The following is a 24,350-nucleotide window of genomic DNA, read 5'->3' on the forward strand; positions in this document are numbered from 1 at the left end:
AGTGTATATTTTTTTGGATATTTAAATATTAATTTAGTTTAATAAAAATTAAGCCTCTCCTCCTTAAAATTGTATTTAAACCTCACAATTAGAACAAGGTCTGCAAAAAAATATACCTGCATCCTATAATAATAATAAAATCAACCACAATGTTTTGTGTGGTGATTAATAAGACTTAAACGAGGGTATGCAGGAAGGTGTTGAATCGGTTTGGTTTGATTGTTTCAGGATAGATGGCGAACGGTGATAATCGATTTCAAAATACTCGCCGCCGCTTGAAACATGGTTTTGGGTTTGCGGAAACCACCGACAGTTTTCGCGTACCGACCGTGTGCCGTGCATGTTATCGTTGGGGTTCTATTCGCGTTTAGCCCCGGTATAGATATCGCGTGTTTATTGTGTTAGTAACTTACGAAGGATTTTCGTTTTTTTTTTTATTTGTATTGGTATTTTTTTCTCATTAAAGGAGTTATCTAATTTGATTTTACTGTTCGCGGCGTTGTGCGGTAATCATAATATTTTATTTTTTTGATATAATATAATTTGTAGGAAAATGGGATACTCTATGTGACGGCTATAATTGAGTAAGTAGATTTTTGATTAATATGATATTTTAGTATTTGTTTTTATTGTTGTCAGTTTTTTTCTTAATTGGAAGGGGTTAAAATATTAATAGACAAAAAGATAATTGACATAAGTCATAGTTACACTAAAATATTATATGATCGTCTATAAAACAATCATTAATTGTTTTTTATTAGTACTATAATCGATAACCATGTATACATGTATTTTGTATTTATATAGTCATTAATTTTTTGAATTTTAAATATATATATATAAATATATTTTTTTTATATAAAATAGAAAAAAAATAATTGTTTAAATTTTTGTGCCAACCTATTTAATATGTATGTACTTTATGTAGAATTTTATTGTTTTAATAATAAATAAAAAAAAGAAGATTAATGAGATTATAATTACCACAAAACGTTTAGATTGAATTATTGGAGAAAATTAGTATCAATAATAAAAACAATTTATTATAAATAAGTATTTTAAATACCATTGAATTCCTATTAGTAATTGTGTATAGTAAAAAATGTTGATTTTTGACATATTCATAAGAATTAAGTTTAAATTCAGTTAACTTAATAAAAATAAATTATCCATATTAAATTTAAACAATATTAAATGAAATCAAATTCCCAGTGATTGTCACTAAATAATAACTGATTAAATTTATCGTCATGTTCAAATAAAATTCAATATCTTAAATTGTATAATAATAGTTATAAATAAAAAATTTTAATTACATAAAAATTGAAAAATATTATTCATTGATTAGTTTTTAATGACTTTCCTGTTATAAATGCATCAATAATATAATTTGACAAAAATGGACAACAAAAAATATATCAGAAATAACATTTCAATGTAATCACATTTATGATTTATATATATTAAAATAAATAATAAATAATAAAATAGTAATTATCTACACAAGTATAGATTTATTATCAAAATTAATAAAGCATATTAATAAAAAAATGTATACAATAAAAATCTCCGTATAAAACTTTGAAATCAAAGAAAACTATGTAACAAGCATTATATATTGATACTAGTATTTTGTCATACATAAGCTTGGGTTAAAATAAAATTATACGTTCTTTATACGTACTTGTGATAAGTGAGTTTATATATTATGAATTATCGTTTATTTTAGAGTTTTCTTTTTTTATGTAATTCTATGTAGGTAATTGATGTTCTTTAAAACTTTTTATTTTTTATTTTGTAGCTTTGATATCTTTATACAAGTTAAATCATCCATATTATAGTTTGATATTGTGTTAATTTTTTCAAATGTACTAATATTTATTTTGTTGTATTAGGTATTAATTATTAATATAAACATTAATTATTTATCAGAATAATATGTCGTATGAAGTTATTGTTTAGATTTTATTTAGAACATTAATTTAAAGTAATATTTAAACGAATTTCGTTTGAAATAATGGTAGATAATACAGAAAAATTAAAATTATATATTGGAATGAATAAAATAAGAGTCTAATTCTTGGTTCAATTCAATAGTTATTCTTACAATATTATAATTTGCATAATAATTACCAAACATTGGATATAAAGAGTAGGTATTATCATTTATCATTAATCATTATATTACAGTAGGTATTTAATTATACTGTAATTCTTAATTTGAAATATTTTGAACATAAACTTTTTTATTTATTAGAGTATATTATTGAATTGACACATTGAATATTGAATTTTTTACATTAAAATAGTGTATGATAATTTTATAGTTATAACTTATAATAATAAAAAAAAAAAAATCAAAAATCAAATATAATTTTATTGATGTAAAAATACAAATTATTATTGTGATTCATAAAATATGGAAAATGTTTTTTACTATTTTTACTTTAAAACATTAATACAAGATTATATTACGAGTATATTATTATTTTGTAATAACAATTACGGGTCATTGCATTTACGTTTGTCGAATAACACTGCCACAGTCAGTATAATGATTAGAACATCGCATATAATACGACGCTCGTTAACCGTTTGGCACAGTAGCCAAAAAATATTTGTCTATCAACGAACTCATTCGTTTTTGTGTCAAACTGAGTAAGTATTATAATATATCGTGTCTACCACTATATTTTGGCGTATTAAACAAAAATGTTGTAGTGATTGTGGTTCATAATGTACTGCCATGCTAGTGCTGTTATTAGTGAGTTTATATAATATTTTTTCGGAGTTATCGATGTTCAAAGTTACCAACGTCTTTCAACTTCGGAATCGCTTATATATAAGAGATATTATTTTATTTATTAGTACCATTAAACCTACCCTATTTATGGTTTTTTCAAAACCATCCTTAATAGCAACATTTGAAAGTATGATATATGTAAGTATTATATTACATATATTATATTAATATGAGACAAATGATTTAGAAATCAGTTAACATTTTAAATTTGGTGATAAAATAATAATTTTTTTCACATTTATTTCAATGATATTTAACTTCATTAATACTTTTTTTCTCTTGAATTTTATCAGCCGAGGTGGGGACTACGTTAATAATTATTATTAATTGTAATATTTTATTTATTATACAATTTTATTCGTAATTTTTTAAATTTTATTATTTTTTTTTAATAATGTTTATATTTATTAATTATTATTATTATTATTTTTTTTTTTTTTATTGCTACGTCCATTTGTCAATTTGACATTTGACACCTAATTAATAATTGAGTATTATCTATTAGTCTAATTTTTAATGTTAATTATTTATCTAATAATTAAATGCATGAACATATAATTTTGTAGCCTCGTTCGATAATAATAAAAATTTCGGAGGCAAATAATTATAATTTTTATATAATAGATAGTGAATAATAAATAATAAAAAAAAAAAATGGAACGACATCACAACTTTACATATAGATATCACAATATGTATTTATAATATACTCTGTTTTTTCTTTGACAAAAATAATATAGCATTATTTTATTTTGATAATTTACCGATATAAGATATTTATTTTTGTTTTATTAGTCATAAATTAATAATATTAATTTTTGATACTTTGTTATGTATTTTTTATTTTTTTCGTTAATTTAGAGAATTTTTGAAAAATTAGTGGACGGTTGTTATACATATTTTATTGTATCTACTAGTAAAACATCAGTCATAGTAAACGAAAAGCTATTTTAACACATTATTTTTGCAAGTCATTCATAGATATTCTTGATGGCTTTAATTTTTAAAAAACTGATAAAATTTGTCGTAATAATATTGCTGTTAGACTGAGTTATGACGATGTTCAAAATTATGCTGAATAATGAAGAACTTTTGTACATTTCCATCATATTTTGAATATTTTGATAAGATTACATAATTCTTTATGTTAAGTAAATGTAAAACTATCTTTGATACTCGAATATTTTTTTCTTCTGTTCAAGCCTGCACAATATTAATTTTAAGATCACTGATTTCGATGATTTCATCAGTAAGGATGTTAGATTTACATTTTAATTAGATATGATATTTTTAGGTAGAAAAAATGAGAATATATGTAGTATGTACCAAGTAGGTACCTATAAAAATTTGACTTATATTGGGTATATTATAAACAGTATTTAAACGACAAACCACAACCTAATCTAATTATAAGTTCGATAATAGTGACATTAAACATTTAAGTCAATAAGTAATTTAAGTCCAAAATTCCGGGACGGAAATAATCTGTCAAAAAAAATTAATATCTGGAACCCGACTATATTATATGATATGCGTATTAAAAAAATAATTTGTGCTAATAAACTTAAAATAAAATCTAAGGAATTACATTTAGACAATAATGATAATATCATGAACTTACATTTTTTTTTATAAAAAAATATTTTTGAACAGGTAAAAATAAAAGTTATTATATTTAAACTAAGATGATTTTTATGGAGGATTGTTTGATCAATAAGGCTATACATAATAATGTAAAACGAAGTAAAGCATTTGATCCGTTTAACGTGGATGAAAATTCCTCTGGGAAAAATATCTACCGCTAACATGTGGGGTGAGTTGAACGAATACTGGTGGAGCATTGGCTGAGAGGTTGGTGGAGGTAAGGGTATGTCAAAGAGATTCAAATACACTTAAACTTTACCGGACCACGTATCGGCAAACTTTAAATGGACCGAAAACTTGGCAGCTATAGTGATGCTTGCCGCCCATGTGTACAAACGCTTATGGTGTATAATGTAATAACGATGTTCGTGACGAAGCTATTATATAGTCTGTATAATTTATAAGTTATATAATACTGTCTATTCAAAAAATATGTCTATCGAAAACGGGTTAAATTATGTCATCATATCACCTCACGGCCATATTCTTTCACTATTTGTTCTGCACTAATTGAAAGTTAAGCAATATACAAATTAGTCTAAGATGTGAATTTGAATTCAAAATGTATTTTTTCCTAAATACTTGCGCATTGTATTACCTTTCAAAAATGAGCTTTGGAAACTATATATTAATAATTTTCAATTTTTATTTTGAATTTCTTGCATCTAATTTTTAATAAATATTCATATACAATTTATATTTTATTTTATTTTTGTATTTTTGGTGGGGCTAACATTTGAAAAAAAAATTTTGTTTTATGTTAATTACAATTAAAACGTTATACAAATTTGAGTTTATAGTTATTCAGAATTAAAATCTTATTCAACTTTTGAATCTATCGTTATTCAAAATTAACATTTTTAGTAAATTTTATAAATTATAATTATTAAATAATTGGAAATTAATAATTTTATTTAATGATATACTATATTTAAAGTTTTGAATTATGTTTTGTTTTGTGATATATCATAATATATTTTGTCAATCGTTATGTTTTGTTTTGTGTTATTTAACTACTTATGTTTATTGTTTTCCGTTATAATTACGTTACAAATCTCAATTGGTTTTTGTCAAATATAACATTATAATCATAATTTTATTATAACGTTTACAAGCCCTGATTTTTGGACATTGTGGAAATATTTTAAAAATATTTTAACTTCTGAATGTCCATAGATAGGTAGTTAGATATTTAAAAAGTAGATGTCGATGACGACATCCGTGAGGTATTACACGTTCATCTATTCTATTAACTGTTATGCTATTAAAGCGGACAGTGAACGAATGTGTTCCCAAGTATAAATGAAAACAAATACATTTTTCGTAGAAATTATATTACAATTACTATCGTGCAAAAATAAATGCCTATAAAAAAATGTTATTTTTTACGAATGTTACTTTTTGTTATCGAATTGTTTAATTATTAGTTGAAAATTAATTCCATTCGTATCTTAAGTGTTTTCTCATTGTTATTTAAACTTCTTGTATGGTGTATTTTTTTCCAAGTCTTATTTACTTTTTGACATTTTAAATTTATTTTTTTTAATTCGATTAAATTATTTGTGGAATTTTTTAATGTTATAGAACATTATTTTAGTGCCTAAAAACTTAAGGATGATTAAATTAAATTAAATTTCAAAAATACATGATTAAAAATCAGTTATAAGCTATGAAATATTAAACATATTATATTTACACTATTAATAAAAATTATAAAATAACATTAAACCGGCGCTAATTGAAGGATATAAACTTCAAATTGATAATAAAATAATAATAATAAAAAAAAAAAAATCAAACAACTTGACCCAAAAGTTTACAAAATAGTATTTATTTTAATTCAATTTCTACCACGAATAAATAAAATAAAGTATCTAATAAATGAAAATGGATATAACAAAAGCAGATAATATAAGAATGGTAATACAAATTATCAAATTATATTTTATGAATTAAAAAAAATGAATTATTTCTGGGATACATTGAGGTTACGAAAATATTTTTTTGGGATATCGGGAAAAACTTATTTCCAAGATATACATTATTATTATACATACTATTTGTACTTTTCTATCATGTTCAGAGTCAAATCAATAATTTTTATTTGTTATTTTTGTCGAGATAAGAGATGCGAATAGTAACATTATTCATTCTTAATATAACTTTAAATTGCTATGAAATACATAAGATACATTTTTAAACAGTATATTATTAGGTGTCAATAGTGTCATGTTTAAATAAAAGGGTTCTTACTTAGATCAACCCACTTTGACCCAAACCAGTGTCGTGTATTTATATATACATATGTAAAGATCATAGCACTCAGTTTTCTTATAATATATATATATATATATATATAAATAAACAATACAATTTTAAAACTATTTTGAGTACAGGTCATTTTCTACTATTAATTTACATTATTTATACTACACAATTTAGAAACTACCACATTAAACAATATTTTTTCAACATTTTCCCTCAAATTTTTGTAATTTTGCTACAATAATATTACTAGAACAAGATTTGTTTTTGTATTTTCATTGAACTATATAGTATGATCCAAATTTTGGTATACAGTATTTTTATCATAAGTTTAAAAGCTTAAAAATTTACTTAATTTTTGTAATTAATTTATTTTAGGTTTGTATAAGTATATAGGTTGTAATGAGTCAATATTCTCCGAAATAATAATATATTCGTAATTCAATTGCTCTACCGAATATAAAAATTCAAATTCATATTATTTATATTTTTCTGCAAAATATACTGGATAAATACAAAACAATCACTTTATGATCTGTTTTCATTTTCAAATCATTTAAAAAGTTAATGTTATTTACTTTTATATCTTTATTATTTGTATAGTTAGACGTGAGGTGTATATATGAATGTGTTTTGCTACTTATTATATATATTCATATACACATAAGGGTATTGCAATTTGAAAAAATAACACACATTAGTATATTACATGTTTGTCAAAAGCATACAGATCACGTTTGAATCTCACGTAAAGTTAAATTTATTTGATACGAAAAATAAAATTGTTTTTTTTTTTTTATTTTTACTTAAATATATTCGTCTACCTTAATGTATTCGGTTCTTCAAAGAACCTTAACTCTCCCAACGTATAAATATATTATAAAATAAATTTTCACTCACAATAGTATATGAGAGAAGCAGTGGTTCAAAGTATAAATCATACGTATATATTCATAAGCAACATACATACCTTTATCATACTATACATACACATTATCAAATATGTTGTACATAGCCAGGTTATTTATTTGTGTTATTGTTGTAATATAGTTTAAATTCATATTTGTATTTAATTTATATCATTAAGCATTTAGATTTATTTAGAATTGGGTTTGAAATCCGTAAAAAGCATTGTATTGTAATTTATAAACCTATTAACCTGGACATAAATAATTTTTAACATAAATAATTTTTAGTTTGTAAAGTACCAATTATAATATTAGTATCATATAGTATATATACTTTGTTTTTGTTAAAAAAATCTATTCATACAATTATTATTATGTCTTGATCGTCAATAACAAATATGGAGTAATAATTATGCTTACAATTTTCAAATAATTATAACGTTATGCTTGTACACAACATATACTTTTGATTTTGTGTGTAATTTATTTAGTTAATTATCTTTTATTTAAATACTTCTGTTTTCAATTTTGAGGGTGGTTTATGATAGTAGTTTTCAGCACTTGTTTAATAATCGGGAAAATAAATTATAGAAATTTTGATATTAAACCAGTTTTTGAAAAAATTGATTTACTTATTTTATTACAACTTAAAAATAAATAACTATACAATATTTTAATTTTAATTTTTTTTTGTACAAACATATTACATTGTCAAAAATCTTGAAAATATAATATAAATTATTTACACTAAAATTTTAAATCAATATTAAAAAAAAAAAAAAAGTCTTCCAGAAAATTTTATCAGCATTTTTTTACTAGCGTTATTTTTATGAGTTATGACACATTGAATATCCAACTATGTGTTATTTTTAAGATATTATTTAAGTTTTTTACTATTCAAACTTATTCACACTGCTGTACAGTACAGGTGTATTGACTGACAAGTAAATACGGTAATATGGTAAAATATATAATATTATAATAATTTAAGTAATACTTTCGAAAAAACTTTAAATATAATCATTGAAATATTAATAGTAAAATAAATAAATTTAACAGAAGCATTAAAAAATGGGGAGTGAGTACTACTCTGCTGTATAATTAGTACGGATTGAGCTATTTAAATGGGTGTGTTTAATATTAGCTTTATGATATATTTTACGTTATTTCATTATTGATATTTAATTAGTATCATCGTAATAACTAATAAATATAATTTATACGATATTATATTATAGTTATTAACATTTGAACCAATACCGCTTACCATAAAATAAGTGTAAAAAAGTTGTAATGTATAAATAGATAAGATCTTAATATTGATTTTTTATAATTTGAAAATTGTTAAGTGTAAAATTAAATTTATAATGTGTGTAAATATTTTAAATCCTCAAGAGTAAGCTACTTCAATTGTAGCAAAATAATTAATATCATAATTCATCGTTCAAATATGTAATTTTATTCAAATTCAAATTTAAAATCCATAATATATCAAAAAAGAAGAAAAAAATTGGTCTATATAATTTTAATTTTAACATTTTATACAAGTATGAGTTCAATTTATACTGAATATTATATTAAATTTTTAAGAAAAATTATCCAACGAATAATTTTTTATAAAATTTTATACAACTTAAGACATTTAATGAAAGAAAAAAAAGAAAAGAAAATGTAAATTCGCTAAATACAAATATTTAAAAATTATACTATGTATTGAAAATTATAAAATAAACAATTGGAGAAAATTTCAAGTTTTTCTGGTTATTCAATTATATTTTAAATTATAAAAAAATAAAAAATATAAATACATTTTGTCGAAAACTGGTTAAGTGTAAAAATTCGTTTTCCCTATTACTATTATTTTTTTTTTTCATTTTTTTAAGATAAATATTAAACAAGTACTTTTGACATGAAGTACAAATTAGATAAAATTTTTTTCTAGTGACCATCAACAAAGTTGGAAATTGAGGCATATTAGTGTTTCAAAATGTGATGACAGACACTAAAAAAAAAAAAAAACCACACACATCATTGTAAAATAAATTCAATAATCACTTCGCTCAAAATCTAAATCGTATAAACTCTATTAGTATTTATTTTCATTAAATTTTTAATTTATTTCATGCTTAGATAAAATTTTTTATAATTATAAATCGAAAAAAAATTGTACATTTAATGTGTTTACAGTATTATAGCTTGAAAAGTGTAAAAATACTTTGAAAACTATTTAATTTCTAAAAGTTGCTAATATAAATATTTGGCTTAAGTTTCAAGTAGGTACATAAGTTTATTCATTTTAAAGTACGAGTACAAAAAAAAAAAAAAAAAAATAATTGGTTTTATTAAAAAATGTAGGTGTTGCGAAAATATTTCCGTTTTTACTTTGTTTTGTTAAATTTTCGATTATTAAAAGAAGTAGTAAAAATTTTACTAATTTTGACTCTTCAATATTCACTATTTTGATTTACAGTTTTGATCTAATTTTCTACAAGAAACCACCATCAACATTTAATATAAAAGCATTTTTTTTTCAATTCAAAAGGTAATGTCCGATAAAAATAATTAGTGTTACATTTGTTTTAGAACCTAATTTCATAAGCTTTCACACATATTACACTTATATATTTTGTATAATGTGAAAATTTAAAAAAATACTAAAATACAGTTTTCTTAATAATGAATAATAATGATAAAATATAAAATTATAATTGCAGAACATACAATTATTAATTTCTATTTTTCAAAATAAATCTAAATTATTAATAATTATCAATTAATTAAGATCCAAAGAAAAAAAATGAACATCTTTTTTTTTAACAAAGCAACCCGTGATTTAGAGTTTTAAATGATTTTCTACAGTTTTTCACAAGTATACGAGTATTCAGTTTTATTTTTAACGATAGATATTAAAATATAAACCTAAGGTAAGACACATCAAAAGATTTTTTATAGATTTATATATTATACTTTTCTGAAATAAAATATCTTTTTTTTTTTTAAACTTCAGTTCTTTTTTTACCAGATATTTTACTTATTATGCCTGTTTTTGACACAAAAATTATTTCTTATGTTCACTAACTTTTCTTTTGTTCTTTCAATTTTTTACATGGTCGTTTTTATTTTGGCTAATAATTTACACTTTTGCAGACAGATTTACACTTTTTTTTTCTAATCAAAGTAAAAAAATATGTGTGTTTAAAATAAATTTCTTAAAAAAAAAGAAGAAAAGATAAATCTATTTATTTACGTTTGAAACATTTTCTTAGGTTTGAAAAGTGATTTTTTTATGAATTATAGTGATTATACTATATATAGATTAAATATCAATCCCTGCAGCAATGCTAAGTTTATAATAAGGACAATTACAAATATCAATTTTATTTCATTAACTAGTTTAATTAATTTTTTAAAATGCATGAAATAATGGTAAAAAGACAAATTGTCTTTATTAAATGAAATATATTAAGTTTTTATTTATTATGTGTATAGTGCACAAATCTCTTTACGTGTAAAATATCTCTTGTGTGAGTGTGAATGTTTCATTTTTAAATTTAATCTTCAGCAAAATAATATATATCTTTGTTTGTTTAATGTTATTCATTTTTTAACAATTTATTTTTTATATTATATTTCTATTTATATTGTACCATGTGATTAAAAAAATGGTACTATATTTTTCCATTTTACATAACATTTTAAATAATTAAAAATATTATAGATGTGTTATTTATTAAATTAATTCATGACAATAAATAATTTATTAAAAATTATTTTAAATTTAAATAATATAGCTATGCTATAAATAAACTAAATAAACCTGAAAACATCTTTCAGTTATTTTACCTATTGAAATTAAACCAAACTTGTATGATATTTTTATCATAAGAAATTCCAATATATTTAGAGATAAAATGTTTTGCAATGCAAATTGTTGCATAATATATTGCATGTTTATTTGTAATAAGGGTGAGAATGTATGTACAATGAATTTAATATGCATAGAAAACACTTAATATGTTCTGACAAACGTAATATTTTTATTGTTAATACTTGAAGTCAGATTGTTGTTGTTGTTTTTGTTTTTTTTTCATCTATTAATTGGCTTAAGAGAATACGATTTTATGTTGTGTGAAGTAAATGTATTATAACTATGGAAAATTACAATTAAAAATTAAGTTTTAAAGTATTTTTTAATGAATTAAAAATTGTGTTTGCAATATTGATATTATGATTAAACAATAAACATTAAACACAATGTAGTTTTAATCAAATTGTCGAAATTCATTAACAATTTAGGTTTATGTCGACATTCACCGGTTTTCTATTTGCATTCACTCACTAACTGCTGTGGACATACAGAGTAACACGTAAAATATAATATAGGTATACCTGTAAATAAACATCAGTACAATACTTTATTTATTTTATAAAAGTAAACTCAAAATAAATTCAACTGACTGAGTATATATATATATATATATATTTCTGTGGAATAAAATAGTGCCTATAAAACTTCTGTATAATATCATAACATATTCTTTGTTTGTAAACTACGTGAATAATCTTATAATTCTTAGCTTGTGCAGTTATACATACAGTATTATTTATTAAAATTTCAATTTTTTTAAGGTATTAACCTAGTTTATTTCTATAATTCACATAAATAACAAAAAACTTTATGCCCCAGAGATTTTATTAGTTAAGTGTTTGTTCGCAAAATTTGATTTGATTTGAAATCCATGAACAATTTAACTTAATATTTAATAATTTATAGATTGAGTTAGCAATATATAAATTCATATTGATATTTGCATTATATAATTTATTAATATATATATATATATAATATATATTATACCAAATCGGAGATACAGAAATAATAAAATGCATTAGTAATAGGATATTGTAATTTATAATAATTATTTTATATAAAAATAATATATATGTAATATAGTAAATGTATACATTTGTTATATTGAAAACACAAACAGAATAATAATAAAAATCATTTTTTCCCTCTAATGTATTATTTACAAACAAAAACGTAATTTTAAATAATTAATCTGTTCTTTAGTTTCAATTAATAGTTAATATTTTAAGTTCATTTTGAAATACTTTAGAAAATAATCACTACCATTTAGTAAAGTAATATGTATAAGGCTTTTGCCTTGATTTATATAAAAATTATAAGTGAAAATGTTAGTATAGAAAAAATGATGACAAGAAAATATAGGTACTTACGTTAGTCAATTTTTTAACTTCAATTTTTCTACTAAGTTTAAATATTAATTATTTATTTTTATTTTTTTTTATCTATGAAGAATTTATACACCTTAGATACAACACAGTCTTACATTTAAAAATTTGTTTTAAATTGATAAAATGTTTATTTAATAAATTCAAGCATAAAATGTTTAACATACTCATTATTTTTGTAGCTAATTTATAAGTACTTACTTGTAGCACTTGTAGTATAGTATGAGATTAGGTCAAATAAAATATGACTATTAATAATCATTAAATTAAAATCAACTTTGTAAAACAACCCTGGTTAAGACTTCGAATAAGATATAATTGTGATTGGTGGCCTAATATGCATAGACCCAATAGTTGATGTAAAAATCATTGAAAAGTAATGTCATTAAAGCCTTTATAGAACATATGTATATAAACATTGTAAATATTATAAACTTAATGAATAAGATGAACATTAAAATAAAATAAATTAAAGTTAATATTAGCAGTGATAATTGATTATAAATATTAATATCAACTAATAAAATTAATTTAATTAAATTTAGTATTTAATAACAAATAAATAAAAATTATAAATTATGACTCATAATATAATATAACTCTTTTTAGTTAATCTATCGTTATAAAAAAATAATACAATAATAAAAATATGTACATAATCTAGTTAAAGTATATATTTAATCTCTCTATCTTCAATGTATATTTTGATTTTAAATTTATATTATTTAATATCCAAATTAATAATGTTGGGTTCTATTTATACTCTTATATTATACGATTTATATGTATATACATAATTAATAAATTAAACACATAAAATATTAATTACCTAGATTTAATTAAGTAAGTTAATACTTGATATACTCATATACTCGTAAATATTTAATTGTAATATAAACTATTGGAATTGTGTTTTATAAATTAAGTTTATTGATTTTAAATGCTAGATATTTGTATTATACTCGTATTACAACCTTTTCATATTAATATGCTTAAAATAAATTCAAATTATTGAAATTACGTATAAATTGCGCACTAGAAGTTTTAATTATGCTTAAGGTAGGACAAATAAATGTTTAAGACAATGTTCTTAATTAAAAATAATAAATTATAGTAGTTAAATGATATTGTTATTAAGACATTCAAAAAGCAAGTTTTACTTAATAATTTCCATTTAGGATAAACTATTATTCTTTATTAAGATCTTAAAATAAAACTCATAAAATTTTAGCCCATTACAAATGCTTTTTTAATTTTAAGTTACGGTTTTGAGATACTATACTGCTAGATTTGCGTGCCCAAGAAATTTAAAGAGGAAAATACTTCTACCCTTAATTACTATAACAGAGTTTTGTAGAAACTATTAAATAATACAGATTAAACTAATAAATATAAATGATGTATTGATAGCATAAATAAAACAGTTTAAATACAAAATTACATTATCTAGCGCTTTTAGTCACTGTGTCGTTTAATACTTTTCAACTGTAAGCTTTTAGCTGAGCTGCTAAAATAGTAAGCCCATACGACTATTAGTAACTATTAAGTTAAATCTAAAACGAGTACATTTTTTAAAACATAAATTAACAAAATGTTATTATTTTCCAATAGATACTCAAAAACAGATAATATTTTTCGTGGGTACATTTTTAATATTTTAAGACGAAGAAATATTATTTTTAATAGACAGTATGTGTATATTTTCTTCATTGACATATATTAGTTTAATTAAAATAGACAGATCCAGCCGTATAGATCAGATATTAGAAACGAACAATGATAAAATACAAATATTGATCTCTAACACATACGATCATGTAGTATGATGATTATACAACGATTACATTCGTTGTTCAAGATTTGATTTAGAGGCGGACGAATAGAGCCCACGTGCTCGAGCGGGCCGTACCTTACACGTGTATGCGAATAAAAATATTTGGATGTTTGTATTTTATGTTGCGTTATTAATTTTATAATACACAGATATTGACTGATGTACAAAAATATGGTAGCCGATCCATCGTCGTTAACCATTATGAAATAATTAAATACAAATATGAATATTTATTTATAAATATTTTATAACTAAAATTAATACTGTACAAATCAATGCGACTATTATAAACGAGCATGATTATTATTTTAATTAAAAACATGAAATACTAGTAAAAGACAACAATGCATTCAGTCGATATTTGATAAAATTAGTTTTATTATAACGATAAATACTTTTTTTAATACAATATTGATTTTGTAGATTGGTTGCAATATATTAAAAATGATACATATATATTATTATATATAATGTTGTATAAAAAATCAGGTAAATGATTTATGAAAATATAATGTATATTAGGTTATTGTATTAATTCTTCATTTGGTGTCTCGCGGAATGTATTCTGCCCAGAGACTTGCAAAACCTAACGCTGTCCCTGTGACGTTGATTAGATAATAAAATAATGTGGTAACAAACATTAAATTATCTTTTATATAATTTTTCACCAAATTTTCATATGTTTAAACTTTAAATACTTTAATACGCAGTAGTGTGAAATTATATTTTAGAATACGTTTAGAGAACTCAAACCGGATAGAAGCTTAAAGCGACGGAATTTTCATTTGTGCACGGAAAGATCTATCTTTCAAGCTTATCGTTGTCTTTAAAATAAATTAAGAGCACATATTTGTATCATTTTTAATTAGTATTTATAAGTTTTTAACTAACGATGTTTATTAATCGTCTTCTCTTTGACCAACTCTATATTACAAGAAAATGTTTTGTGAATTAACATTAGGATTTATCTTTCAAATTACATCTCAGTACTTCATGATAATTACAATCAACTAATCATGTCTTGGTAGAATGACATGATGATATTATTTATTCTTTATATTCTTGTTTTCTGGTTCTATGTAAATATTATAATGAAAATTATTTTTTAACGAATTTTAAATTAAAATATAAAATATTTAGATATATAAGAAATAAAATAAAGGTGTGTACTAAAATTATTTTTTTCCAAAATATTTTCTAAAACCTGATTTTGTTATACAATACATAAAATATAAACATATAAAATATTGAGGAAAAAAATTTAAATTAAATTTTATTTAATAAGAACAAATTTAGAACAGATTGACACTACGATGCGCTTAGTCACCAATTCGGTTCATGGAAGAATGCGTGGAATATGTGGTTCCACATAGCCACCTATTTTCGTGACTATTTTCTATTTGAGTCTTTCAGTTCTAACCAAAAATTATTCCACTGAAAATGATGTCCACTCATTTCATTTATTTTATACAGAATATAAAAAGAGAGGATTATTGTCGATTGATAAATTGATATTATAAACAAATATTTAGATAATTTAGTTACTTAAAATTTTGCGCTGATCAGTATAAGTTTTCATAAAATTATTATCAATTATGTTAATAATTTAATTATTTTTTTTTTTTTTAATTTATTATACTCGTATGTTTATGTATATAATATATATATATTTATCATAAAAACTGTTTTCAAATCAGCATAACATACATATTAAAATCACTTGATAGATTCATTAGCTATAGTAATTTAAATTGTCAGAAATAAGTTGATTTTTTTTTGTTATTAGTATTATCAATATTTTTTCATACATAAAAAAACTTAAGTACATTTTAATAAAATCTACAGTTAAGAAAAATAGATAAAATAGCCAACCAAAAAGTTGAACTAACTTTATGTTGGAAAAAACATACCTACATAGTTTGTGCTACTCAAGTTTGGTTAAAGATAAAGCTAAGACTTTTGGAAAACATAGATCAATGTGTCGAATACGTTTTATGACTTTCCTTTTTGTCTATTGACTTGGGAATTCAAAAGGAATGTTGACCTTATTCTCTTATTTCTCAAGTTGAAATTACAGATCTTATTGTTTCATTTTGTGGCTAAATTGGAATTACATTCTTTTAAGGTTTACAATCGGAAAAGAAATGGCGTGATGTATATCATATATTAATACATTTTATGATTTTAATTTTCAATTATAATAACATAAATTAATAATGATTATCAAATGCAAAATATAATAGTTACAATAATATAATATCTACATCTAATGAACATAGTAATAACATATTTTATTTTTCTGTGGTTAATATTTAATGGTTTTGAAAGAATAAAAACTTACATACGACGTGACAACGGTGTCTTATGCCTCCATTACTAATACAAATATCGTAGCTGTAAAATTTATTATTACTTTCACAATATGTAAATATTAATAAAATACCTGTAAAATATATATTTTATGATATATCATGGAACAATTTTTGATAATAATATTATATAATACCAAGTATAAAAAGCCGGGTATGTTACACCTAGGTTATCTTTAAGTTTTTCTCATCTTGACATATGATAGTTGTGTGTTGTGGTATTATATCTGAAAGTATTGATGAACTGATGAGCTCTTATAACAATTGTGTAATTGGATAAAATCGAACGAGCTGACATTTCTTTAACATTTTTCAATATCTGTCGGAAGGTTTTTTTTATAGAATTAAGAAATTATTAAAAATATCAAAATCCATCTCTTGAAAAATTCTACCACATAAACTTGATTTTTTGTCAAATTTAGCACAGCTTATTCCAGACAATAATATCGATAAATAAATAAATACATTAAATCATTTCTAACCCTGTAAATTAATACATCTCTTACTGTGCTCAGAATCTAATACGTTAGTATTTAACATAGTATTAACTATAAAGTATGCTACATTTATTATTTATTATTAGGGCTTGGAAATTGTAGGAGCTAAAAAAGGCAAAACATAATATATGCAAATATGCACGAAAAAATAACAAAATATGCATTAAAAATTATGTTAGACATGCAAAAAATTACTTTAAATTCTAAAAAAAAAAAATTACATCAACATTTGTTAATAAATTAATAAAATAATAATATACATAAAAATTGTTTATAAATTGAAAAACATTATAACTGGTTGGCATTTTGACATCTTATTGAACTAAAAACATTATTAAGAATATTTTTTCAGTATTTTTTTTTAAATTTCGATAAATACTTTCATTGATAATTATAAGTTTTATATTCAATATTAATTTAAATGTTCAAGTTAAGAAAGAAAAAAAAATCATTTTTTTAGAAAATTATGTAATATGCATAACATGCGTATTAAAAAATCAATGAAATATGTACCTTTTTAACTAAAATTAAAAAAATATGTAAAATATGCATTTTAAATTTTAAATTTTTTAACTGTCCATTGTACAGTTCAGATTTCATGTTTGTTCTGCTATAAACTGAGAGCATACAAAACAATATGCATTTCCTACAACTTCCGAGCCCTATTTATTATCATATTCTATTGTCTGTGATACCTAAACATTTCAGATTTGAAATTATTTTTTTTTTTTTTTTTAATGTATAACTGTGCAATAAACAATTTATAAAGTCATACGAGTTAACTATAAATTGCATACTACGAATAACCAAAAATGAAATTCGGTTTTTAGTCATGTGAAATAAATGTCCGTTTCATAACATTTTAGATTTTGCTAAAAGATATGGAGTTTGAATAATAGTACTCGGTGTGGTTGTTTTTGATTTCTGAATTATTTTTCTAGAAATAAATAGAAAACCTTATCAGCAACTATTAACAAATGTAAACAATATAAATCTCAGTTAATCAAGGTTTTTATCAAGCTTTACTTATCAAGGTAACTATTTTTTTTTAAATATAATGTATTACATGACTGACATTTTATTTATAAGCCCCTATAAGTTATAATAATTTATAAATAAATGGATAAAGCTTGTGATAAGTTTGAACTTTTTAGGTAAGATTATAGAAAATATAAAATTAACAAAAATTATATTAATAATCTAATTTCATTATAATTTTTGTTCATTTGTTTGTAATCAATTTCTAAATCAAGAATTATGTTAAAAAAAAAAAAATTATAATTTAAATACAATTTGATATTATTTTTAAATTAATTTTTTTTTAATATAGTTCATAAAAAATAAATAAAAATAAACCTTATTAATTAATACCTTTAACTTAATATATTTTATTATTTTGTGGTAATGCATATAGGTATTTTTTTTAATTTAAATTATATATGTATCTATAATGTATAATACGATGAAAATAATATTGAAGTCGGATGAAAAATTCTCACCATCTATAGTATATTACAGTTGTCGTAGTCGTAGTTATCTCACATTGAACTCGAACATTACAATATATAATTTTTTGTATTAACAATAAGTAACTGTGCTCTAAAAGTATGATTATAAAAAAAAAAAAATCCTGAGAATTTTATAACAACATTTATTATCATTGTTGTTATTATTATTACAATTGTTGCTCGATCGTCTAACTTTGGATTGAGTACGGGTGATAAAAGTAATTTAAAAAGTTTCTCGGTCTAGAATTTTATTCTCATTTTCTTTTTTGGAATATAGGCACATTATTCCGTCAACCACGTTCGGACATCCGTTGTGCGTGCGCGCCTACGACCTTTATTCAACTGTACGACATTTACCAAGCAAAACTAATTTATCGTCCTCGATCCTCGAACCCTTTTTACTATGTCTAACAATTGCCACACAGTTCAAAATGCGCAATAGCGTCGGTGCCGGAGGTAAAACAATTTTGTACTTGTATTAAAATATTAATTAGTGCCAATTACTGAGGTTCAGAACAATGTGATAATTATAATAATAAGAGGGAATGATTCGTTAAAGAGAAGAAAATTTTTCCACAAAATGCAATATTTAGATTCATCGTGATTCTTATACACAAATTTATTTACGGATATTTAAGTTTATTTCTGTAGGTACTGATATTTGTAGTAAAAAAAAAAAAAAAATGCAAATATACACCATAATCTCTTATAAAACATCTTATTAATTTTAATATCATCAATGCATAATAAATAATGGTAAATTAAATTAACAAAATTACTGTTTAACATATAATTAATATATTATGATATAAATAATATAAAAAAATATTTTTTTCTGTAACTTTTGCGCCAAAAATCTAGTGCAAGTCACATAGGTACGGTGCTATGATCTGTCCCCAAATATTTGTTTATAATATTTATTTAATACTTTTTATCATCCTATATTATGACGGTGTTTAAAATTAAACTAATTTTCTAATAATCCTCAAAAAAAAAAAAAAAAAAAAAAAAATGTAACATACTTGTACTTTTTTATTGTTCGTATTTCTAATGTATTATTGAGCTATTAATTATTATACTATATATGTATATATTGTATATTTACGACAACAATAGCGATAAGTTTATGTAGAATGTTAACTCTATTAACGGACGATTAAATAATAAAATTCTTTAATTGAAATAATGTGTTATCGATAATGTTTAAACTGTAGTAATAACAAGTAAAACAACCAGCAGGAAAATTCGTTTGCTATTAATCTGTACACGCTCATGAAATTACCTACAATATTATTTTTTATTAATTTGCACCATTTAAAATTAAACTCATACGAAATATGAATTAATAATTGATATTTGTTTTACGTGAAAACTAATATTTGTTTGCATTTTTGCTTTAATCTGCATATATCTATCACTTGATTTTCAAATTGACATTTCATTAATTATAATATTTCAACAAATTAATTAAGTTAGTTTAATAACTAGAAAATTAACAAATAAATTAAATCAAGATTTTTACTAAAATTATATTATTATTTAAACATAAAATTAATTCTTGTTCAATTATTATTAGATATATGTACGATTTTTTTTTTCACATAAACATTATATTATTAGATATATGTAATATGTATATTACACATAATAGAATAATATTGGTAATATAGTTTTGAAATTTATTATTTATTATTAGGAGACAATTGTTATTTAATAATTAAAAATTATGGGTAAAAGTTAGATAGTTTTTGACAAGTAAACATTTGAAACATGAAATGTTAATGAATGTTTTTTGAGATAAGTATTTTTGATGTCTGTTTCTCGAGTAAATGAACTTAACGTGGAATATTTTTTACAATGAAGTTATTCAAATTAAATTGTTTTGCTCCTGTACAATAATTTATTAATTAATATACATGAAAAAAATATTAACATTTTTCCATGACCTATTTATATTAATATTGAATTTATTGTATGTTACAATTAATATATAAAAAAGTATTTGTGCCTAATCAGCAAAATACACAAATATATATTTTTTTGATACTTGTTGATATTCATCTATTTTTTTAGAAAATTATGTTAAGATTATTTATTTATTAATTAATTTAATAGATATGTTCAATTTAGTAATATTTAAGTAGTTTTACTTTTTTCATACGATTATGTTTTACCATTTAATAAATTACAATCATTTTTGTTTTTCCCAATCTTTAAGACATTTAGTAATTTTACATGATTATGAATATCTAAATATGAATGTCAACTTATCAAATTTAAATGATTATTTATAATCACTATTTAATATGTTAATATATGAAAAGGTAAAAATAATACATGAGAAAATTCCACCTAACCATAAAGAATTAAATCATTTATTGTTTAGTTCTACCAGTATTTTTATTTTAGTGATACGACAAAGATATAGTTATCACGAACATTTTTTAAAGTACTTTTGCCCAAAACTAAAATATTTCATCTTACGTTAAAAATATTAACGCAACAGAACTTGAGTTCCAAGTGTTATTGTTTTCACCGTGTAAATGTTATGCAAACACATGCGCAACTGGGTGATATAGATTCCCGACAATGAAAACGATGTAAACAATATAAATAGGACTACATATGCATATTATTAAATGGTAATTTTCTATTGTTTTGAAAAGAGATTTTAGAGTATTAAAAAATATTGAGGATTAATATATGTATATATTTACTAAAACTTTATTATATACACATCTACAGCAATAAATAAACTTGCTATCAATTTATTTTATATAAGTACAAAGCACCGAATTCAATGAAAACATAAGTACTAAAAAAAAAAGATAATGAATTTAAGCATTTTAAAATGATTACTCATAACTTTATATAAAATCATAATGTTCTCAACAATAACAATATTTATAAAAAAAAAATAATACATTATAGTATTGTTTAAACGAAATGTGAAATATATCTAAAGAACTGCTCTATTTAAATAAAAAAATCAAAATATTTTACATATTCTATGCATTTTAAAATTAGATTTGAATATTTAAAGTTAATTTACACTTATTGAATGTACTTCTATAATATATATAATGTGCAGAATATATTCCTCTGATAAAGTTTCATATGCATACAAGTAGAATGCTAAAACATTACATAAAGTATACGGGATGTCCTGCGGCCAAAGACAATTTATTAATATAGTGTTGTGAGGTAATTAAGTTTACATTGCTGTCACCAATTTAATATGTATAGTAACTGTTTGTAAGGTATCTTGTATATTATTGAAGTGCATAATAACATACTGTTTTGAAGTGAATTTATAAATCAAAAATATTAAATCATAATGGATAAGAATTATTGTTGATTTCTCTCTAGAAAAAAATTAACGTGTGGATATGAATCTTACATAAATATTATATACACGAGTATTTTCTTTTTTCCCAGTGAATTGGATCATTAGCTTAAATTTTAAAGATATTTTATTCTAAAGGCAATTTACTTGGTAATAAGATGTACTGGTTTTCAAATAACTGTATTAATTTTATTGTATTAACTCCAAAACAATAAGCTTCTGGATATGTCGCTAATACATTTTTATATAAAATTGAAAATATTTAACATATTCAATTTGGATGTATCTATACCTACATATTTAATATATTATTATAAAATTATAAAATAGACAATATTTAATAGTACAAAAATATAAAATAAAACCAATCATAATGCTTATCATTAAATGTATTATATCTACCTGAATTGGAGTAAAACCATTTATATGGGTTTCTACCCGATTTAACCTTGTAATTGTTTTGCACATAATCACTCATAAATTGAATTATAAGAGACTGTTTACTTTATGGTCTTCCCCTTCTGTCTCATATCATTTCTGATAGAGAAACCTAACTTATCTGATAATCTTTTAATAGTATTAAACGAAGTGACTTTTAATTTGTGATTTTGCCAGAAACAGCCAAATAAATACTATTTTTTGTTTTTAATACGAGTATATATATATACATACATACACTTGTTTGTGGTCTTAAGAATATTTTTATTCGCCGATTTAATCAATGTAAATTAAAAAAAAACAAGGGTGATTTGGCACAAATACAAAAAACAATAGAAAAAAAAAACTAAAAATGTAAGGTATTATTTTAATATAATGGATAAAATAACACCCTTTTCTTAATAATAATCTTAGAAATTAATGTTTCTTTTTTTTTTTTTACTTCAATGGCTATTTCATGAAACTTATATTTATCTTAGTGTCTCAGTAGATTACATATTTTTTAATGTAAAAATAAATATGCTGTATTGAAGCTAAGTATCAACATGTATTTTTTATACACGATACAATATTAAATTTGGAAAAAAATGTGTTTATATAATTGTTTAATTTAAATTAAAAATTTATTGTTGTGTTATTTTTTATTAATATAAATTACTATAGTTCTTTGTGACGTAATACAGTGTGTTTTTTATACATTTTAATACACGTGACAAGTATGTCGAAACTATTTAATACAAAGTCAACTTATTCAGACTGAGGACAAAATTTTAATATGTAATGTTGACAACGAACAACAATCCGAGCAAAGTAAATGTATTAATATAAATTATGTGCAGATGTAATGTATCCTGCACGTTTATAACAGTTCATCCACATTTCTTTGGCTAGAGAACTGATGTTTTCTACAAATAATATTGCACATACATTTAAACGGTTTTCAATTTATGTATTATTTAATAATTATTCACTTAATTATTCATAATCACTGAAAGATAGTATTGCACATCAAATGCAAATGAGGTTGTATGTAGACAATGTGAGAAATGTTAAAAAATGTGGCGCTTTTGTAGACTTTATCTAAATTAAATCAAATTAGACCTATATATTATAGTTTCTACAATGTAGCAAGTATTGGCTATTATCAATTAAAAAGAGAAATAAAATGAAAATGTTTCTTTTCGTAAATACGACTAATATATTATTTAAGTATTTGAAAAATTAAAAAACGCAATAGAAAAAAATAAATAACAGCAAAGAATTTTGAAATGTACATACCGTGTTTCAAGTTAATTTTAGATTATATTATTTTTTTGCTAGGCTAAAACCAGACACATAAGCAATTATTGGAATTAACAAAAATTAATGTATTAAATTTATCACTTTTTACGGAACTCAGTTTTGAGGACGACATCATACCTATTCGGATTTGTGAACTCTAATTTAAAATAAATAATAAATTATAAATTTATGATAAAATAA

General features: G+C 21.9%; 1 protein-coding gene across 1 annotated transcript in view; it reads left to right on the top strand.

The window, feature by feature from the left end:
• The first annotated feature begins 330 nt into the window (after window positions 1-330).
• The window catches only part of LOC112601605, a 269,568-nt gene continuing 245,548 nt past the window's right edge, over window positions 331-24,350 (top strand). The window contains exon 1 of the mRNA XM_025349310.1: window positions 331-584. The gene's annotated coding sequence lies outside the window, so the exon portion shown is untranslated. The remainder of the gene's footprint in view (window positions 585-24,350) is intronic.

The sequence above is a fragment of the Melanaphis sacchari genome, unplaced genomic scaffold (genome assembly GCF_002803265.2).
Source record: "Melanaphis sacchari strain LSU unplaced genomic scaffold, SCAv2.0 Contig7_pilon_pilon, whole genome shotgun sequence".
NCBI classification, from domain to species: domain Eukaryota; kingdom Metazoa; phylum Arthropoda; class Insecta; order Hemiptera; family Aphididae; genus Melanaphis; species Melanaphis sacchari.